Genomic DNA, 16,162 nt, shown 5'->3' on the forward strand with positions numbered 1-16,162 from the left:
CCAAATGACAGATTACCACCGGTCTAATGTCCATGGCTCGTGTTTCTTGGCCCAAGCAAGTCTCTTCTTAATGGTGTCATTTAGTAGTGTTTTTTTTTGCAGCAATTCAACCATGAAGGCCTGATTCATGCAGTCTCCTCTGAACATTTGATGTTGAGATGTGTCTGTTACTTGAACTCTGTGAAGCATTTATTTGGGCTGCAAATTCTGAGGCAGGTAATTCTAATGAACTTATCCTCTGCAGCAGAGGTAAGTCTGGGTCTTCCTTTCCTATGCCAGTCCTCGTGAGAGCCAGTTTCATCATAGCTGGTTTTTGCAACTGAACTTGAAGAAAGTTTCAAAGTTCTTGACTGACCTTCATATGTCTTAAAGTAATGATGGACTATTGTTTCTCTTTGCTTATTTGAACTGTTCTTGTTCTTGGACTTGGTCTTTTACCAAATAGTCCTATCTTCTGTATACCACCCCTACATTGTCACAACACAACTGATTGGCTCAAATGCATTAAGAAGGAAAGACATTCCTGGCGATTTACACATTACTTTTAAGGCTGGAACAATTCATAAGGTTGAAGCCGATAGACGGGACAGTTGTAAAGTTTGGTTTTAATCGTAAGGCAGAACGTTGTTGGAGGAGAGGTTATATTTTTGTCAACTGGTAAGAAGAGGACAGTTGGTAGCACTCACTGGGCTATATTTGGCTGGTAAGAAGAGGACAGTTGGTAGCACTCACTGGGCTATATTTGGCTGTAAGAAGAGGACAGTTGGTAGCACTCACTGGGCTATATTTGGCTGTAAGAGAGGGAGGTCTGAATAGTTGAATTGTAAAAGTTTTGTAATAGTTCCTGGTTATTGATTTTTGGTTTGATTGTTTAGGTAACAACAGTGCAATTGAACAGGAAGTTAAGGTATACTAACATTATAATCTGTTTCCATTATGTGGAACCATGAAGGACAGAGATCGAGATTATGAGAAATGTTATAATTTTAACGAGCCAGGTCACTTTGCTCGGGATTGTGAGGCACCATGACAAAGCAAGCTTGGAGCGCACGTTCAATTAAGCATAATGAACCATTGAGGAAATGTAAAACTAATGATTGGATGGAGTACAATGGAATTTCAATGTTGAAAAGTGTTGTTTTTGGGAAAAGAGATGCTTCCTTGTATTTCTGTGGAAACGTTTTCCGGGGCTGTAATCTTGAAGGGAGCGAGGAAGCTAGAGGCATGTTTATGCCAAAATTGAAGAGGCCTGGAAAGGTTTGGGTTGTTTTTAGCCTTTGGATTTGAGGAGGTTTGAGGGATACAACATGTAGAAAATGTTTGATGGTTTTTCTTTAATTTGTCTAATATAGTATGGAACAAGACTGTAAAAGGGTGGTATGACCTTTGACCTCTATCATGGCTTTCCGTTGTGGTCTGATCAGCCCCATGGGAGGGCAATTTGAATGATGAATTTGAGGTCATTTGTGATTCTGATTTTAAGGTAAATTGAGTAATTGATAATTATGAACGAGTTTATAGTTCTTTGACATAGTTGTAATTTCAACCACTGAGAAGAAAGAAATGGCATAGCTTTAGATTAATGCTAGACTTATGTTAAGTATTTAGAACCTAATCCAGGCCAAACAGGACAGGGATATATGACCCTGTGGTGATTCCGTTAGAGATTGCCACCATAGACATGTTTTTTCTAAAATCCATGAGTTCAGATAATGCCAAACAGTGAGACACTTAGTTGAGATTTGCAAACAACCCATATTTGATACTGACTGTTATGAGAAAGAGCGACAGACAGATAGAAGACAAGACAGAGCCCTCCCCGAACTGCTGAGACCTTGAAGGTTTGAGAACAGAGAGGAGAAGGTGGGGAAGGGGGGCCGGGAAATCAGCAAGATAGGAGTGAAACAGAATGGGTAGAGTAGCATTGACTAGTGCCTGTGAAATAAGAAAGGAGAGAAAGGTTACTGTTTACATAGACAAGCACATAGACATCTGAGACCATAAAAAACTGCACAGATAACTCTTACAGTAGATAAGACACTTGACAGAGAATGGTTACATGAGGTCCATGACGGAACGCCCCGGGGAGAATTGGGCATGTAGAGAATGAAAGGGGCGCTCCTACAAGATAATGGCAGACATAAGGAGAATTTACTAATCTTACCTAAGTCATTGTTTAGATATGCGGCAATGTTAACACCTAGGCGGAGCCAGGTATCAAAGGGGGGATAGGTAGTTGTGGCCTAGGATAGGACAGGGCCTAGGGGGGCCTAGGATAGGACACTTTGTGGCCTATTGGATAATAAACCACTCAAAAAATTAAATGTTGTAATAGATAAGCTAAAATATTAGGTCAAGATAGAGTTGGTTTACTAGGATCTATTTCTTTAAATAGTGGATGACATTCTAGCTAACAAGCATAGAAGTTGAAGATATACTAGCAGAACAAATGAGAAGACTGTTTGTGAACCAAACCTGTATGTCCAAGATTTTATGCTCTACAGGTGAATTACAGGAGAAGGTGATTCACTCAATCCAGTCCCTGATGAGAATAGACGGGAAGCAGCCCCGTTGGGAGGGGCCATACCAGGTGCTCCTGGTGACAGCCTTCGCGGTGAGCTGAAAGAGCTACCTGGTCATATCACACATTGCAGGCGGGTAAGACACACTGACACTGTCGAACAATCACAGAGTTAGGAGAAGAATCAAATGCAATAGGGTTCGGGGGTTACCTCTCTAACGAAGATTCCCTGACCCCGCCTCACTGTGTGCGTTCATAGAAGTGAAAGTATGGGCTGGCCTCTAGCTAATGATATGTTCTCCAGGAAAGGGTGGGTCTGAGCTGTCTTATTGTGGGAGCGATCTTCTTAATACACCACGACCCATCCGAGAAGGTGGTAACTTAACCCTTAGGTTAGACGATGAGGATTTTGTATTAACCAAGCATGAGAGAACACTTGATCTGGGTAAACAGGAAGTGAGAGTGGAGATTGGGAAGGATGTCTCAGTGGAGTTCTACGTAGACAAAATGGGGTCTCTGACTCCTTGGCAGTCTAGGACTATGAGCCATTATAGAAGATATCTGTGCAGGTCCCCGTGTAGTTCATGGAAACAGGTCATAGCTCACATCATGTGAGAGGGCTACATAAATCCACATACCCAGTATGGAAGAAGATGGAGTGTAGTTAAGGTGAGGGTTTTTGACTGTTATCCTGAGCAGGGGAAATATTGCGTAAAGGTACGCATTACCATTAAAAACATAAAGGAAGAGGATCTCGGGTTATGGTATGTTGGATTTGATCAGGTTTCAGTTAATACCTTAGTGCCATTCCGGGTAGAAGAGGTTAGGGCAGGTGATAGCTCTACAGTCGGCCAGAATACAAGCCGAGACCCTGACAAAACAGATACCGACAGTGGAGTCGTCAAGAGCCAAGGGCCGGTGTGGATAGTTCAGACGATATATCTTAAGGAAGTGATTGAGGTGGAAACCTATGGTTAGAATGGATTCAGTGTACAGCCAGAGCAGTAGCGAAAGAAGAATGTTATGCCTGCGCCACAGCAAAACATCAGTTGACAACCATTCCCTTCCCATTTGATGGAATTGATACACCCAGGGGAATGGTCTGTATGGTAAAGCTGTTCATGAAAGCAGGGAAGCCAGACAATGACAGTTGCATTGACCTGCATTATCTGTATCCCCATGTGCCCATTACATCCAGACTTCCCCCTTTCACAGTTACAGGAGGACATTATTATTGCATGGCTCGATACATCACACATGGATGGGACGTAGGGGAAGTAAGAACATGCAATAGGACAGAGAAGGTAACAACTGACAAGATTGGATGGTTGAGTTCCGAGGACTTTGGAAAGATAAAAAGGCCTAGAGCGGATGTCTGGTGGTTGTGTGGAGGTATGAAGCTGTGGCCCAACCTGTCTACCAATTGGACCGGTAGTTGTGCACTAGTGCAGTTAGGCATGCCCTTCACCCTTATCAAACACAAGGACCTGGAGCCAGGTAGACGAGAAAGAAGGAGTGCTCCGTCAGGATCTTTTGACAATAGAGTTTACATTGATAACATTGGAGTTCCCAGGGGGTTACCTGATGAGTTCAAAGATAGGAATCAGATATGGGCTTGGAATCAAGCATCTTCTGGTGGTCGACTCTCGATAAAAATGTGGATTGGATGAATTATATCTACTATAACCTGACAGCGTTTCGTCAACTATACTAGGGATAAAAGGTTTAGCAAAGCAAACCGCGGCTACGAGTCTAATGGTGTGGCAGAATAGAATCGTATTGGATATGTTACTGGCTGAAAAGAGTGGGGTGTGTGTGATATTCGGAGCAGAATGTTGTACCTTCATCCCCGATAACACAGCTTCAGACGGATCAGTGACCAAGGCCCTGGCTGGTTTAACTACATTAGCTCAGGAATTGGCAGAGAACTCTGGGGTGGATGATGCTCTAACAAATTGGTTTGATAGTGTGTTTGGGAAATGAAAGAATGTCATAATCACTGTGTTGTGGGCAACTTTCACCTGTATGAGTGTTTTGGTTCTGTGCGGATGTTGTTTGGTCCCGTGTGTGAACGTTTTGCTTATCAGGACTCTGGAGAGGTTGATGAAGCAACAGATGGTGAGGTACGGAACCATTTCGAGCTCCGGCCAGTGTGTTGACGAATACGGGCCTCCAGGCCTAGGAGATGGGTCCGTCTTTTTTATCTACGAGGAGCCCATGTTGGATGAGACTGTTTGAGGTTTAAGACTGTATTTTTATGAAGATTGCAATAAAAATCCGAACTGGAAGCGTTACAATTGGATATATAATATAACAGTCATTGATGAATATCAAATGTACATATACAGTGGGTATTTGATCCACTGCTGATTTTGCAGGTTTTCCTACTTACAAAGCATTTTATCATAGGTACACTTCAACTGTGAGAGACGGAATCTAAAACAAAAATCCAGAAAATCACATTGTATGATTTTTAAGTAATTCATTTGCATTTTATTGCATGACAATAAAGAGTCTATCAAACTTGGCCTGTCTCTTGTGGAGGTCATAAGTGAGCTTTTCAAGAGGGAGAAAGACAACAATCTGGTCAATCCACATTTTAAATGAGGGAGAGGTATTAGAGGCCGACAATAGAAGAATACATTTCTTAGCAAAGTATGTAATAGTCATAAGCAAATTTTCTCTGTCAGGATCAAGAACAAAGTCCTGCTGGGCATTAAGAAGATAGATGCACGGGGTCATATCAAACTGTACATCTAGTATTTTCTGTGCAGCAGTATGTACAGAATCTGGCAATCTCTCTACAGCTCCAAAATACATGCATATAGGTTCCACTTTCAGAGGTACATCTTTTACAGTTAGGAGACATATCTGTTTTCATTCTATGGAGTCTCAAAGGAGTGTAACAACATTTATACAAAAATGTGTAATTAGATTCTTTCATTTTTACATTAGTAGAGGTGTAGTATACCCTGTTGCAAACCTCGGCCCATAGCTCATCACTGATAGTCAGACCAAGGTCCTTTTCCCAGATTATTTTCAAAGGCGTAAAGGAGGAGCCTCCTTTCTCAGAAATATATTTTGCTTTAATGGATTGTGCTGTGACAAGAAGGGTTTCAACTTCATTCAACTGAGTTCTAAACCTCCTCTTGGAAGTAAATGAGGAAATGACATGTCTAATTTGAAGATATATATAAAAAAAAGGGATCTTGGCACATTGAATTCACTGCAGAGCTCTTGAAGGGATTTCAGTGTAGTGGTTTTCTGATGAAATAGGTCTGAAAAGGTCCTGATACCTAGAGTATGCCAAAGATTCAAGTTGGCATCCCTCAGGGCTTTTGGCAAGTCTGGGTTGCCAACTATAGGTGAGTGAGAACATATTTGGGAGGAAATGCCCAGGTATTTCTGACAGTCCCTCCACGCTAGTAGGGTGCTGTAAATCACAAAGGTTTTGGCTATGTTGCCCACTTCACTAAAGTTGTTAATGAATATAATTGAGCTTAAGGGCAATGAACCACAGGATTGGGCTTCTATCTGAGTCCACGTTGACTCTTGTATGTTTGTGATCCATGTTAGCATGCTGCGGATTTGGGCAGACCAGTAGTACAATTGAAGGGAGGGAAGGGCAAGTCCACATTTAGATTCAGGTTTGGATAGAGTGGAAAACTTGATCCTAGGTTTTTTATTGCCCCATATACATTTGGTGATGCTTTGGTTAGTTGTTTTGAAAAAGGCAACTGGGAGATAGCATGGGAGCATCTGAAATAAATAGTTCAGTCTAGGGAGGACGTTCATACGGATTACATTAATTCTTCATACTAAGCTAATTGGGAGGGAGATCCAGGTTTGGAGATCATTCTTGATTCGATCCAGGAGTGGAAGATAATTTTCCTTGAAAAGGCTATTCAGATCTGGTGTTATGAAGATCCCGAGGTATTGAAACCCCTGTGTTTTCCATTGGAAAGGACATAGTGTCTTCATAGAGTTGGTGAGTGTAATATTGAGAGGGCAGACAGTAGATTTGTGAAAATTGATCTTATAACCTGAAAACTTGCCATACTGAGCAATTGTGTCTAAAATGAGGGTGGGATTTCTCAGGGTTGGATATGTAGAGCAAGACATCATCTGCGTAAAGCGAAATCCTGTGCTGCAGGCCTGCAGAACCACCCATAATACTTGGATTGCTCCTTATCAGCTCTGCCAGAGGCTCCGCCCCCAACAAGTAGAGCAGTGGGGACAGCGAGCACCCTTGTCTTGTGCCCCGTTCCAGAGGGAATCTGTCAGAGTTCAGTCCATTAGTAGTCACCATGGGATTTGGATGTGAGTATAGTGATTTGATCCATTTAATAACATTTGGGCCCATATTGAACTTTTCTAAGACTGAAAACAGAAAGCTCCCCTCCATCCTGTCAAACGTCTTCTCAGCATCCAGTGAAGCCAGCAGAACAGGGGTCTTCTGTGCGTTTACTTGATCAATAATATCAAAAAGACGGCGAATGTTATCAGAAGAGTATCTGTCTCTAATAAATCCAGTTTGGTCCGTTTGCTCCAGCTTTGGCATGAAGATAGGGCTGAGCTGGGGCCAAAAAGCTTTGTAGAACTCTCTGGAGAATCCATCTGGGCCTGGGGACTTATTGGGTGGCATGGAGGTAATTGCCTCCAGGATCTCCTCAGGAGTGAATGGGGAGTTGAGATCTTCTTGGTCGGTCTCTGATAGTTTAGGTAGCGAGATTCCCCCTAGGAAAGAGTGGAGTTCTGCCTCTGTGTGTTTTCTCTCAGAGGTATATAGTTTGCAGTAAAAATCATGAAAAGTTCAATTGATCTTTTTTGGGTCATACGTGACCTCGTCCTTTGCTGTTCGGATAGCCATGATTGTACGCTCTGACTGCTCCTTTTTTCATTGGTAAGCAAGCAATCTACTGGGCCTATTGCTATACTCATGGTATTTCTGTTTAGTAAAGAGAACGTTTTTTAAAATCTCCCGAGTATAGTCCAAATTCAGTTTGGCTTTGGCTGCTTTAAGTTGATGCCAGGAGGCGCTGTCTGGGGATTGTTTATGTATTTTTTCACAGCATTCCAGCTCCCTCTCAAGATCTAGCCTGTGTGCTTCCATTGCTTTTCTCTTAGAGGAAGCATATGCAATTAGATGACCTCTTAGTGTGTGGCTTTAGCAACGTCCCAAATTGTGGCTGGAGAAACAGGAGAATCTTTGTTGTCTTGTTGGTAGTTGTCTATCCATGTAGTTACCAATGTATGGAACGCTTCGTTTGATAGCATGGAGGTGTTGAATTTCCAGCTCTTTGACCTCGGGATGTTTTTGCAGAGGTCAAAGCGAAAGTGGACAAAGGCGTGATCTGAAAGTGCTATGGGTCCGATTGTACATGTGGCTGAATTTATGAAACTCTTTGGGATAAAAATGTAATCTATACGGGAGTAGGTGTTATGGACATTAGAGTAGTATGTATAGTCCATAGATGAGCTATATGTTTCTCTCCAGATATCTATCAGTCCCATCTCTTTAGTAAGAGAGTTCAACATCTTTGCAGATCTAGGATTTGTGGTGGGGACTTGAGATGATTTGTCTAGGGTTGGGTTAAGGGAACAATTCAAATCTCCGGCCACCACGCCAAAAGAAACACAATGCTCATTGAACAGAGTTATCATTTTTGACATGAAGGCAGGAGTATCTGTGTTAGGGGCGTATATGTTTAAGATAGTAATTTGTTGACTATATAGTGACCCAGTGTTAGGAATTTTATGAATAAATGACTAAACAATATCCCCATTATAAATAGAACTGTAAATAAGTTATAGTTATAGTTAACTTATACTGTTTTATTATATCTGATTAACAATATGAATTCATAAGTGAGGGATTGTGGAGCCTGAAACTGGGGGTAATTAAATAAAATAAATACGATTCCAGCCAGGTTGGAGAAGATTGGAAGTGTTTTTTTTTAAGTAAGCAGAAAAGGTCATTAACCTATGGTTGAACCTTAGCTCTGGGATATTTAGATAAGGCAATGAGTGCTTTCCCAGGTTTTCAGTTAACTGGAACTGTCAGCTAAGTGGTGATGGATAATGGTGAGGGGTCAAGAATGAATTCAGTTATATTGTGTGTCGTGTGTGCGCTAGTAGGTCGGAATGATCTTTTAAACCTGCTTTGTCTTGGTCGAGAGGAGGAGATTCATTCTAGAACCAATGACGTCATATTTTGTACATAAACAGTTGTTCGTGGTTACATGGCAGCGCGCTCCGAGAATAAATACTATTATCTAATTTTGATAAGACTGGTCTCTGTCTATTTTATGCAAATAATAATCTTTGTTGACCCGGGTCTGTTCTCCACTCCCTTTACCTTCCCCCCTTGGGAGAACAAGATACACATATGCACCAGGTCAAACGTTTTAGAACACCTAGTCATTCAAGGGTTTTGTAGAATAATAGTGAAGACATAAAAACTATGAAATGACACATGTAGTAACCAAAAAAGTGTTAAACAAATCAAAATATATTTTATATTTGAGATTCTTAAAATAGCCACCCTTTGCCTTGATGACAGCTTTGCACAATACATGATTCCATATGTGTTATTTCATAGAATGTGATGTCTTCACTATTATTCTACAATGTAAAAAATAAAAATAAAATAAAACCCTGGAATGGGTAGATGTTCTAAAAGATTTGACTGGTAATGTATGAACAGGATATTTCACATTTTCATTAGAAACACAGACTCCATATCAACTTACATCCCCCTGTGTTGTAGCCCAGTCTCAATGCATAAAAAAGCTTGAATACGATATAATTTACAGCGTTTCTGGTGTTCAAGTCTCTAATCCTTCCCTCTAGTAAATCTGATCGGTCCCTATTGTCTGCAGATGAATGCCTTGAGTGACTGTGTGGGATTGAGATGCTAACAATGTGTCACAAAACACTTCCTCAATCATGAGCTTCACCTAGTCTACTGTAAGGCAGAACGGACCCTGGGTAGCAACAGACCAACACTGGGACGACCAACACACACTGTAAGGCAGAACGGACCCTGGGTAGCAACAGACCAACACTGGGACGACCAACACACACTGTATGGCAGAACGGACCCTGGGTAGCAACAGACCAACACTGGGACGACCAACACACACTGTATGGCACAAACTAATGATTGATTGATCGAATGAACCTTAACTTGACGGATAGTCACCAGTTTACAGGCACAGATTTTTGTTCCGAGAAACACCCTTGTTATTTCAACTGAAGTCCACATGACAATCCGTGTTTGGGTGATTGTGATGATCTGTGTTAATGTGCATGTGTGTGAAAAGCTACTGAATTCACTCAGATATAAGGAGACAGGTGTATTTACCTCCATTTGCAATCTGTAGTATGAATTAATTTAGTTCACTTCAATATCTATAAAACACATACTGTCCGGTTGAGTTGGTGTCTCTATCGTGCAGATCAACCTTTGCTATTGTAAGTATTTAGTATTAGTATTGTAAGGTCAAGTGGTTATGTAGGGATTTATTTTGAGGTGCTATTGTCCAACTCACATTAAGCATCTCCCTGGAAGCCATTTGATTATATGCTATAGGTTTCAAGCATGCTTCTACACCTGCATTGCTTGCTGTTTGGGGTTTTAGGCTGGGTTTCTGTACAGCACTTTGAGATATCAGCTGATGGACGAAGGGCTATATAAATAAATTTGATTTGATTTGATTTGATTCATCTCAAACAAGTTCACTGACTTGTCAGCAACATCCTTGAGTCCTGTGGAACATTCCTGAAGCATGAGACATTTACTGAAAACAACATGGCGTGAAAAAATGATCTTTGACCTTTTGTGTTCCCAACATGTTATTTCATTCAAGAAGCATTTTTTTCACCTCACCTGATGTTTGACAAGAGAGATGAGATAATAAATCACCTGTCCTCATGGCCTAATCTTGTTGAACATCTTCATGCTGTCAGTCAGATGGATTCCAACCCACCCATGCCAGTTCAATGATGTAAAACAGAAAAACATCTGATAGGGACAGAGCAGAAGTATAAAAACATAGTTTTGACTCACACGTTGATTTAAAGGTGATTGTCATGAATTACCGTGAAAAGCATCCTTTTTGTGTTTGTGTAATCCTCACCATGGTAACAGGCGTGGAAAGAGAATTAGAACACCTCAAGGAGCAATACCATGGGTGAATATGGATTGGATTGGTGAAAGGGTAGTGGATGGCTGTTTTCACCTATCCAGCCTACCCAAGGAGGGAATGAAGGATGTATTTACAAAGTAATCTGTAGCAGGACCAATTCATTATCATTTCATAGGCAAGTTTTTCACCGTTATGATCAGTATGCATTATGTACCATTCATTTTGAATTGCTGTGGCCGTTCCCCCCCACAGACACAATACCCCAAACCAAACACATAATGAAAACCTACTCATGTATCAATCAACTCATATCTACAGTGGTAACAACACTAGTTGTGAAATACATGTAATTGAAATGAACCAACATTCTGGTGTGAAATACTTGTATTAACCTTAATCTTTCTTAATTTAATCTTGATGATTTAGTCTCATCATTCATTTATATTTAATTTAAATACATTTCATGTGTCGTAAGTGCATAGTACTGGTGCAAATGCTTACTAGCCGACCAGGTGAACCTATCTGTCGATGTGCCCTTGAGCAAGGCACTTCACCCTAATTGCTCCTGTAAGTGGCTCTGGATCAGAGCGTCTGCTAAATGACTAACATGTAAATAGAAAATGTAAATTAGGTCAATCTCTCTGCCAAGAGATTAGCAGAAACGGCCTGCAACGAAAACATGCGGTCTCTACTTCACTGCAGCCGAGGTGAGTAAGACATTTAAACGTGTTAACCCTCGCAAGGCTGCAGGCCCAGACGGCATCCCCAGCCGCGCCCTCAGAGCATGCGCAGACCAGCTGGCCGGTGTGTTTACGGACATATTCAATCAATCCCTATACCAGTCTGCTGTTCCCACATGCTTCAAGAGGGCCACCATTGTTCCTGTTCCCAAGAAAGCTAAGGTAACTGAGCTAAACGACTACCGCCCCGTAGCACTCACATCCGTCATCATGAAGTGCTTTGAGAGACTAGTCAAGGACCATATCACCTCCACCCTACCTGACACCCTAGACCCACTCCAATTTGCTTACCGCCCAAATAGGTCCACAGACGATGCAATCTCAACCACACTACACACTGCCCTAACCCATCTGGACAAGAGGAATACCTATGTGAGAATGCTGTTCATCGACTACAGCTCGGCATTCAACACCATAGTACCCTCCAAGCTCGTCATCAAGCTCGAGACCCTGGGTCTCGACCCCGCCCTGTGCAACTGGGTACTGGACTTCCTGACGGGCCGCCCCCAGGTGGTGAGGGTAGGCAACAACATCTCCTCCCCGCTGATCCTCAACACTGGGGCCCCACAAGGGTGCGTTCTGAGCCCTCTCCTGTACTCCCTGTTCACCCACGACTGCGTGGCCACGCACGCCTCCAACTCAATCATCAAGTTTGCGGACGACACAACAGTGGTAGGCTTGATTACCAACAACGACGAGACGGCCTACAGGGAGGAGGTGAGGGCCCTCGGAGTGTGGTGTCAGGAAAATAACCTCACACTCAATGTCAACAAAACTAAGGAGATGATTGTGGACTTCAGGAAACAGCAGAGGGAACACCCCCCTATCCACATCGATGGAACAGTAGTGGAGAGGGTAGCAAGTTTTAAGTTCCTCGGCATACACATCACAGACAAACTGAATTGGTCCACTCACACAGACAGCATCGTGAAGAAGGCGCAGCAGCGCCTCTTCAACCTCAGGAGGCTGAAGAAATTCGGCTTGTCACCAAAAGCACTCACAAACTTCTACAGATGCACAATCGAGAGCATCCTGGCGGGCTGTATCACCGCCTGGTATGGCAACTGCACCGCCCTCAACCGTAAGGCTCTCCAGATGGTAGTGAGGTCTGCACAACGCATAACCGGGGGCAAACTACCTGCCCTCCAGGACACCTACACCACCCGATGCTACAGGAAGGCCATAAAGATCATCAAGGACATCAACCACCCGAGCCACTGCCTGTTCACCCCGCTGTCATCCAGAAGGCGAGCTCAGTACAGGTGCATCAAAGCTGGGACCGAGAGACTGAAAAACAGCTTCTATCTCAAGGCCATCAGACTGTTAAACAGCCACCACTAACATTGAGTGGCTGCTGCCAACACACTGTCAATGACACTGACTCAACTCCAGCCACTTTAATAATGGGAATTGATGGGAAATGATGTAAATATATCACTAGCCACTTTAAACAATGCTACCTTATATAATGTTACTTACCCTACATTATTCATCTCATATGCATACGTATATACTGTACTCTATATCATCGACTGCATCCTTATGTAATACATGTATCACTAGCCACTTTAACTATGCCACTTTGTTTACATACTCATCTCATATGTTATACTGTACTCAATATCATCTACTGTATCTTGCCTATGCTGCTCTGTACCATCACTCATTCATATATCCTTATGTACATATTCTTTATCCCCTTACACTGTGTATAAGACAGTCGTTTTTTGGAATTGTTAGTTAGATTACTTGTTCGTTATTACTGCATTGTCGGAACTAGAAGCACAAGCATTTCGCTACACTCGCATTAACATCTGCTAACCATGTGTATGTGACAAATACAATTTGATTTGATTTGATTTGATTTGATATACAGAATTACTGTAACTCACAACTTTATTTCCCCTTTCGTTTCAGGTTATTATGAAAAGGTATTTTAACCTTTGTTTCCCAGTTCAATAAAACCAGTTACACCTGTCATAAAGAGAACATGTCCAGGGTGAGTTACGAAGGAAACAATGTTGGCATCTTCTCTGACATTCCTCCTGAATGGATGGTTGGTCTGAGAAGGTATAAAGGTTTGGAGGTTGCATGCTGGAGGCAGATAGGTAGAGAGGAATCCTCCAGAGAGATCCAGGCATCATGTCCTCCTCCACACCGGTGTTGCTGCATCTGCTGCTACTGGTCTCCCTGGCTTCAGTGGGACACTTCTATGTGTTCCAATATATTTCACTTGTGATTTTCATGAATAGGAAGATTTTCTAGGAAGATTTATGTCCATTGCGTTATGCTAATTATGTGTCAGGCGATGATTACGCTCCCGGATCCGGGTTTGAGTGTCACAAGAAGTTAAAACTTATGATTAATTATTTGAGGTAAAGAGGAATTATCATTAGGTTTGGTTTATAGTTCACTTTTGAGTTTCTGAATCGATGTAGCATAGTTAGGCGTTTTGTGTTTTTTTTTCTGGGGGAATGGGAGTTTTATTGACTCTCTTTTGGATGTTTCCTGGGACTATAATCTTGGGGGGAGTGGGTGAGATTGAGGTCATAAACAACCAAATTGAAAAGGGCCTGGAAGGTTTTTTTTTTCATTAAAGTTTGCAAATATACACACATAAAACATTTGTTAGGACTATTTGTTTTAGTGCAAAGGTATTTTAAAGGGGCACGCTCACATATGGAATTTCGTGAGTTTTTATTTTCTGAGTTTTAATTTCACAAGTGATTTATTTTATTTTAAGGATAAAGGGTTCTTTAATATGTCTAATGTGGTATGGGACATGACTATAAAGGGTGGTATGACCTTTGACCTTATCATGGCTATCTCTTGGGGTCTGATCAGCCTCAGGGGAGGGCCATTTGGATAATGAATTTGTGGTCATTTGGGATACTAGTTTTAAGGTAAATTAATTATAATGGAGTTTATAGTTCTGGGACATAATTATAGTTTGAACCACAGATGAGAAAGTGGTTCAGGGTTCTGTTTGAAAAAATTAGCTATAAAGTTTTTGAATTGGCTATTATTGATTTGGTATTACAACAGAAAAAATCCTATTCATCATTGATAATACATTTGGCGAGGAGATATTTTTAAGCCAATAGGGCAGGAAATTACATTTAAAAAATAGTGATTTTATAAGCATTAGAATTATTAACTTGTTGTAACTCCCATCCCGTGAACGGGATCATTGTCATCATCTGACACTAATTAGCATAACGCAACGGACATAAATATTCCTAGAAAATATTCCTATTCATGAAAATCACAAGTGAAATATATTGAGACACAGCTTAGCATTTTGTTAATCACCCTGTCATCTCAGATTTTCAAAATATGCTTTACAGCCAAAGCTAGACAAGCATTTGTGTAAGTTTATCCGTGGCCTAGCATAGCATTTTGCCTAGCTAGCAGCAGGTAACTTGGTCACGAAAATCAGAAAAGCAATCAAATTAAATTGTTTACCTTTGATGAGCTTTGGATGTTTTCACTCACGAGACACCCAGTTAGATAGCCAATGTTCCTTTTTTCCTAAAATATTATTTTTGTAGGCGAAATTGCTCCGTTTGTTCTTCACGTTTGGCTGAGAATTCGACCAAAATTGCGGTCACGACAACGGCGAAAAAATATTCAAAATTTGCTCCATAATATCGACAGAAACATGGCACACATTGTTTATAATCATTCCTCAAGGTGTTTTTCAAATATCTATTCGCTAATATATCCACCGGGACAATTGGTTTTTCAGTAGGACCGATTGGAATAATGGCTACCTCTGTATTTTACGGAAGAATCACTCTGAGAGCCATCAGGTGACCACTTGCCCAATGTAGCCGCTTACGGGTATTCTTCAACATAAATGCGTAAAACTACGTCACAATGCTGTAGCCACCTTGGAGAATACGTAGAAAAAGTAATCTGGTTGATAGCCCATTCACTGCTCAATAGGGACGCATTGGAACGCAGAGCTTTCAAAAGATGAGTCACTTCCGGATTGGATTTTTCTCAGGCTATCGCCTGCAATATCAGTTCTGTTATACTCACAGACAATATTTTTACAGTTTGGGAAACTTTAGAGTGTTTTCTATCCTAAGCTGTCAATTATATGCATATTCTAGCATCTTGTCCTGACAAAATATCCCGTTTGGGAACGTTATTTTTCCAAAAATGAAAATACTGCCCCCTAGTCACAACAGGTTAATGAAAATAAATACGTTTCAGTTTTTAGGGGTGATAAATTACTATAGATAAGGTATTCCACACTATGCAACATACATTACATTATTGATGGAACTGATTCTAAGGATAACTCATGTTATTGTCAGATAAAATACTGTGGACCCCTGAAGGAAAGAGCTTATTAGTATAGGAAGGATTTGATATGGTTAGCATTTGTTTTGGCTTTGTTTGACTATTAGAAGTTTTTAAAATTTAAATAGTATTACATTTAACAGGGATATATGACAGCTATGATGATTTAGGATTTTTCTTAGGATCGAGATAGATTGATTAAGGATATGTAAGGGAAGACCCCCCTGAATTGGACAAAAATGAATGGCAACACATTGGCACCGTACAAACCATACACACATTGGACAATACCACCCAATTGGACGCCAATTCGTGCAAAGTTGATGGCAAATGTCATATGGCTATTGCCAGTTGTAACACTTCAAAAATCCAACAGGGGGTGAGTGCGCTGCACCGTGGTTTTTCATATTGGAAATGGACATCAAGTCAACATCCAAAAG

The sequence above is a fragment of the Oncorhynchus kisutch genome, unplaced genomic scaffold (assembly GCF_002021735.2).
Source record: "Oncorhynchus kisutch isolate 150728-3 unplaced genomic scaffold, Okis_V2 Okis03b-Okis08b_hom, whole genome shotgun sequence".
In the NCBI taxonomy this organism is placed as follows: domain Eukaryota; kingdom Metazoa; phylum Chordata; class Actinopteri; order Salmoniformes; family Salmonidae; genus Oncorhynchus; species Oncorhynchus kisutch.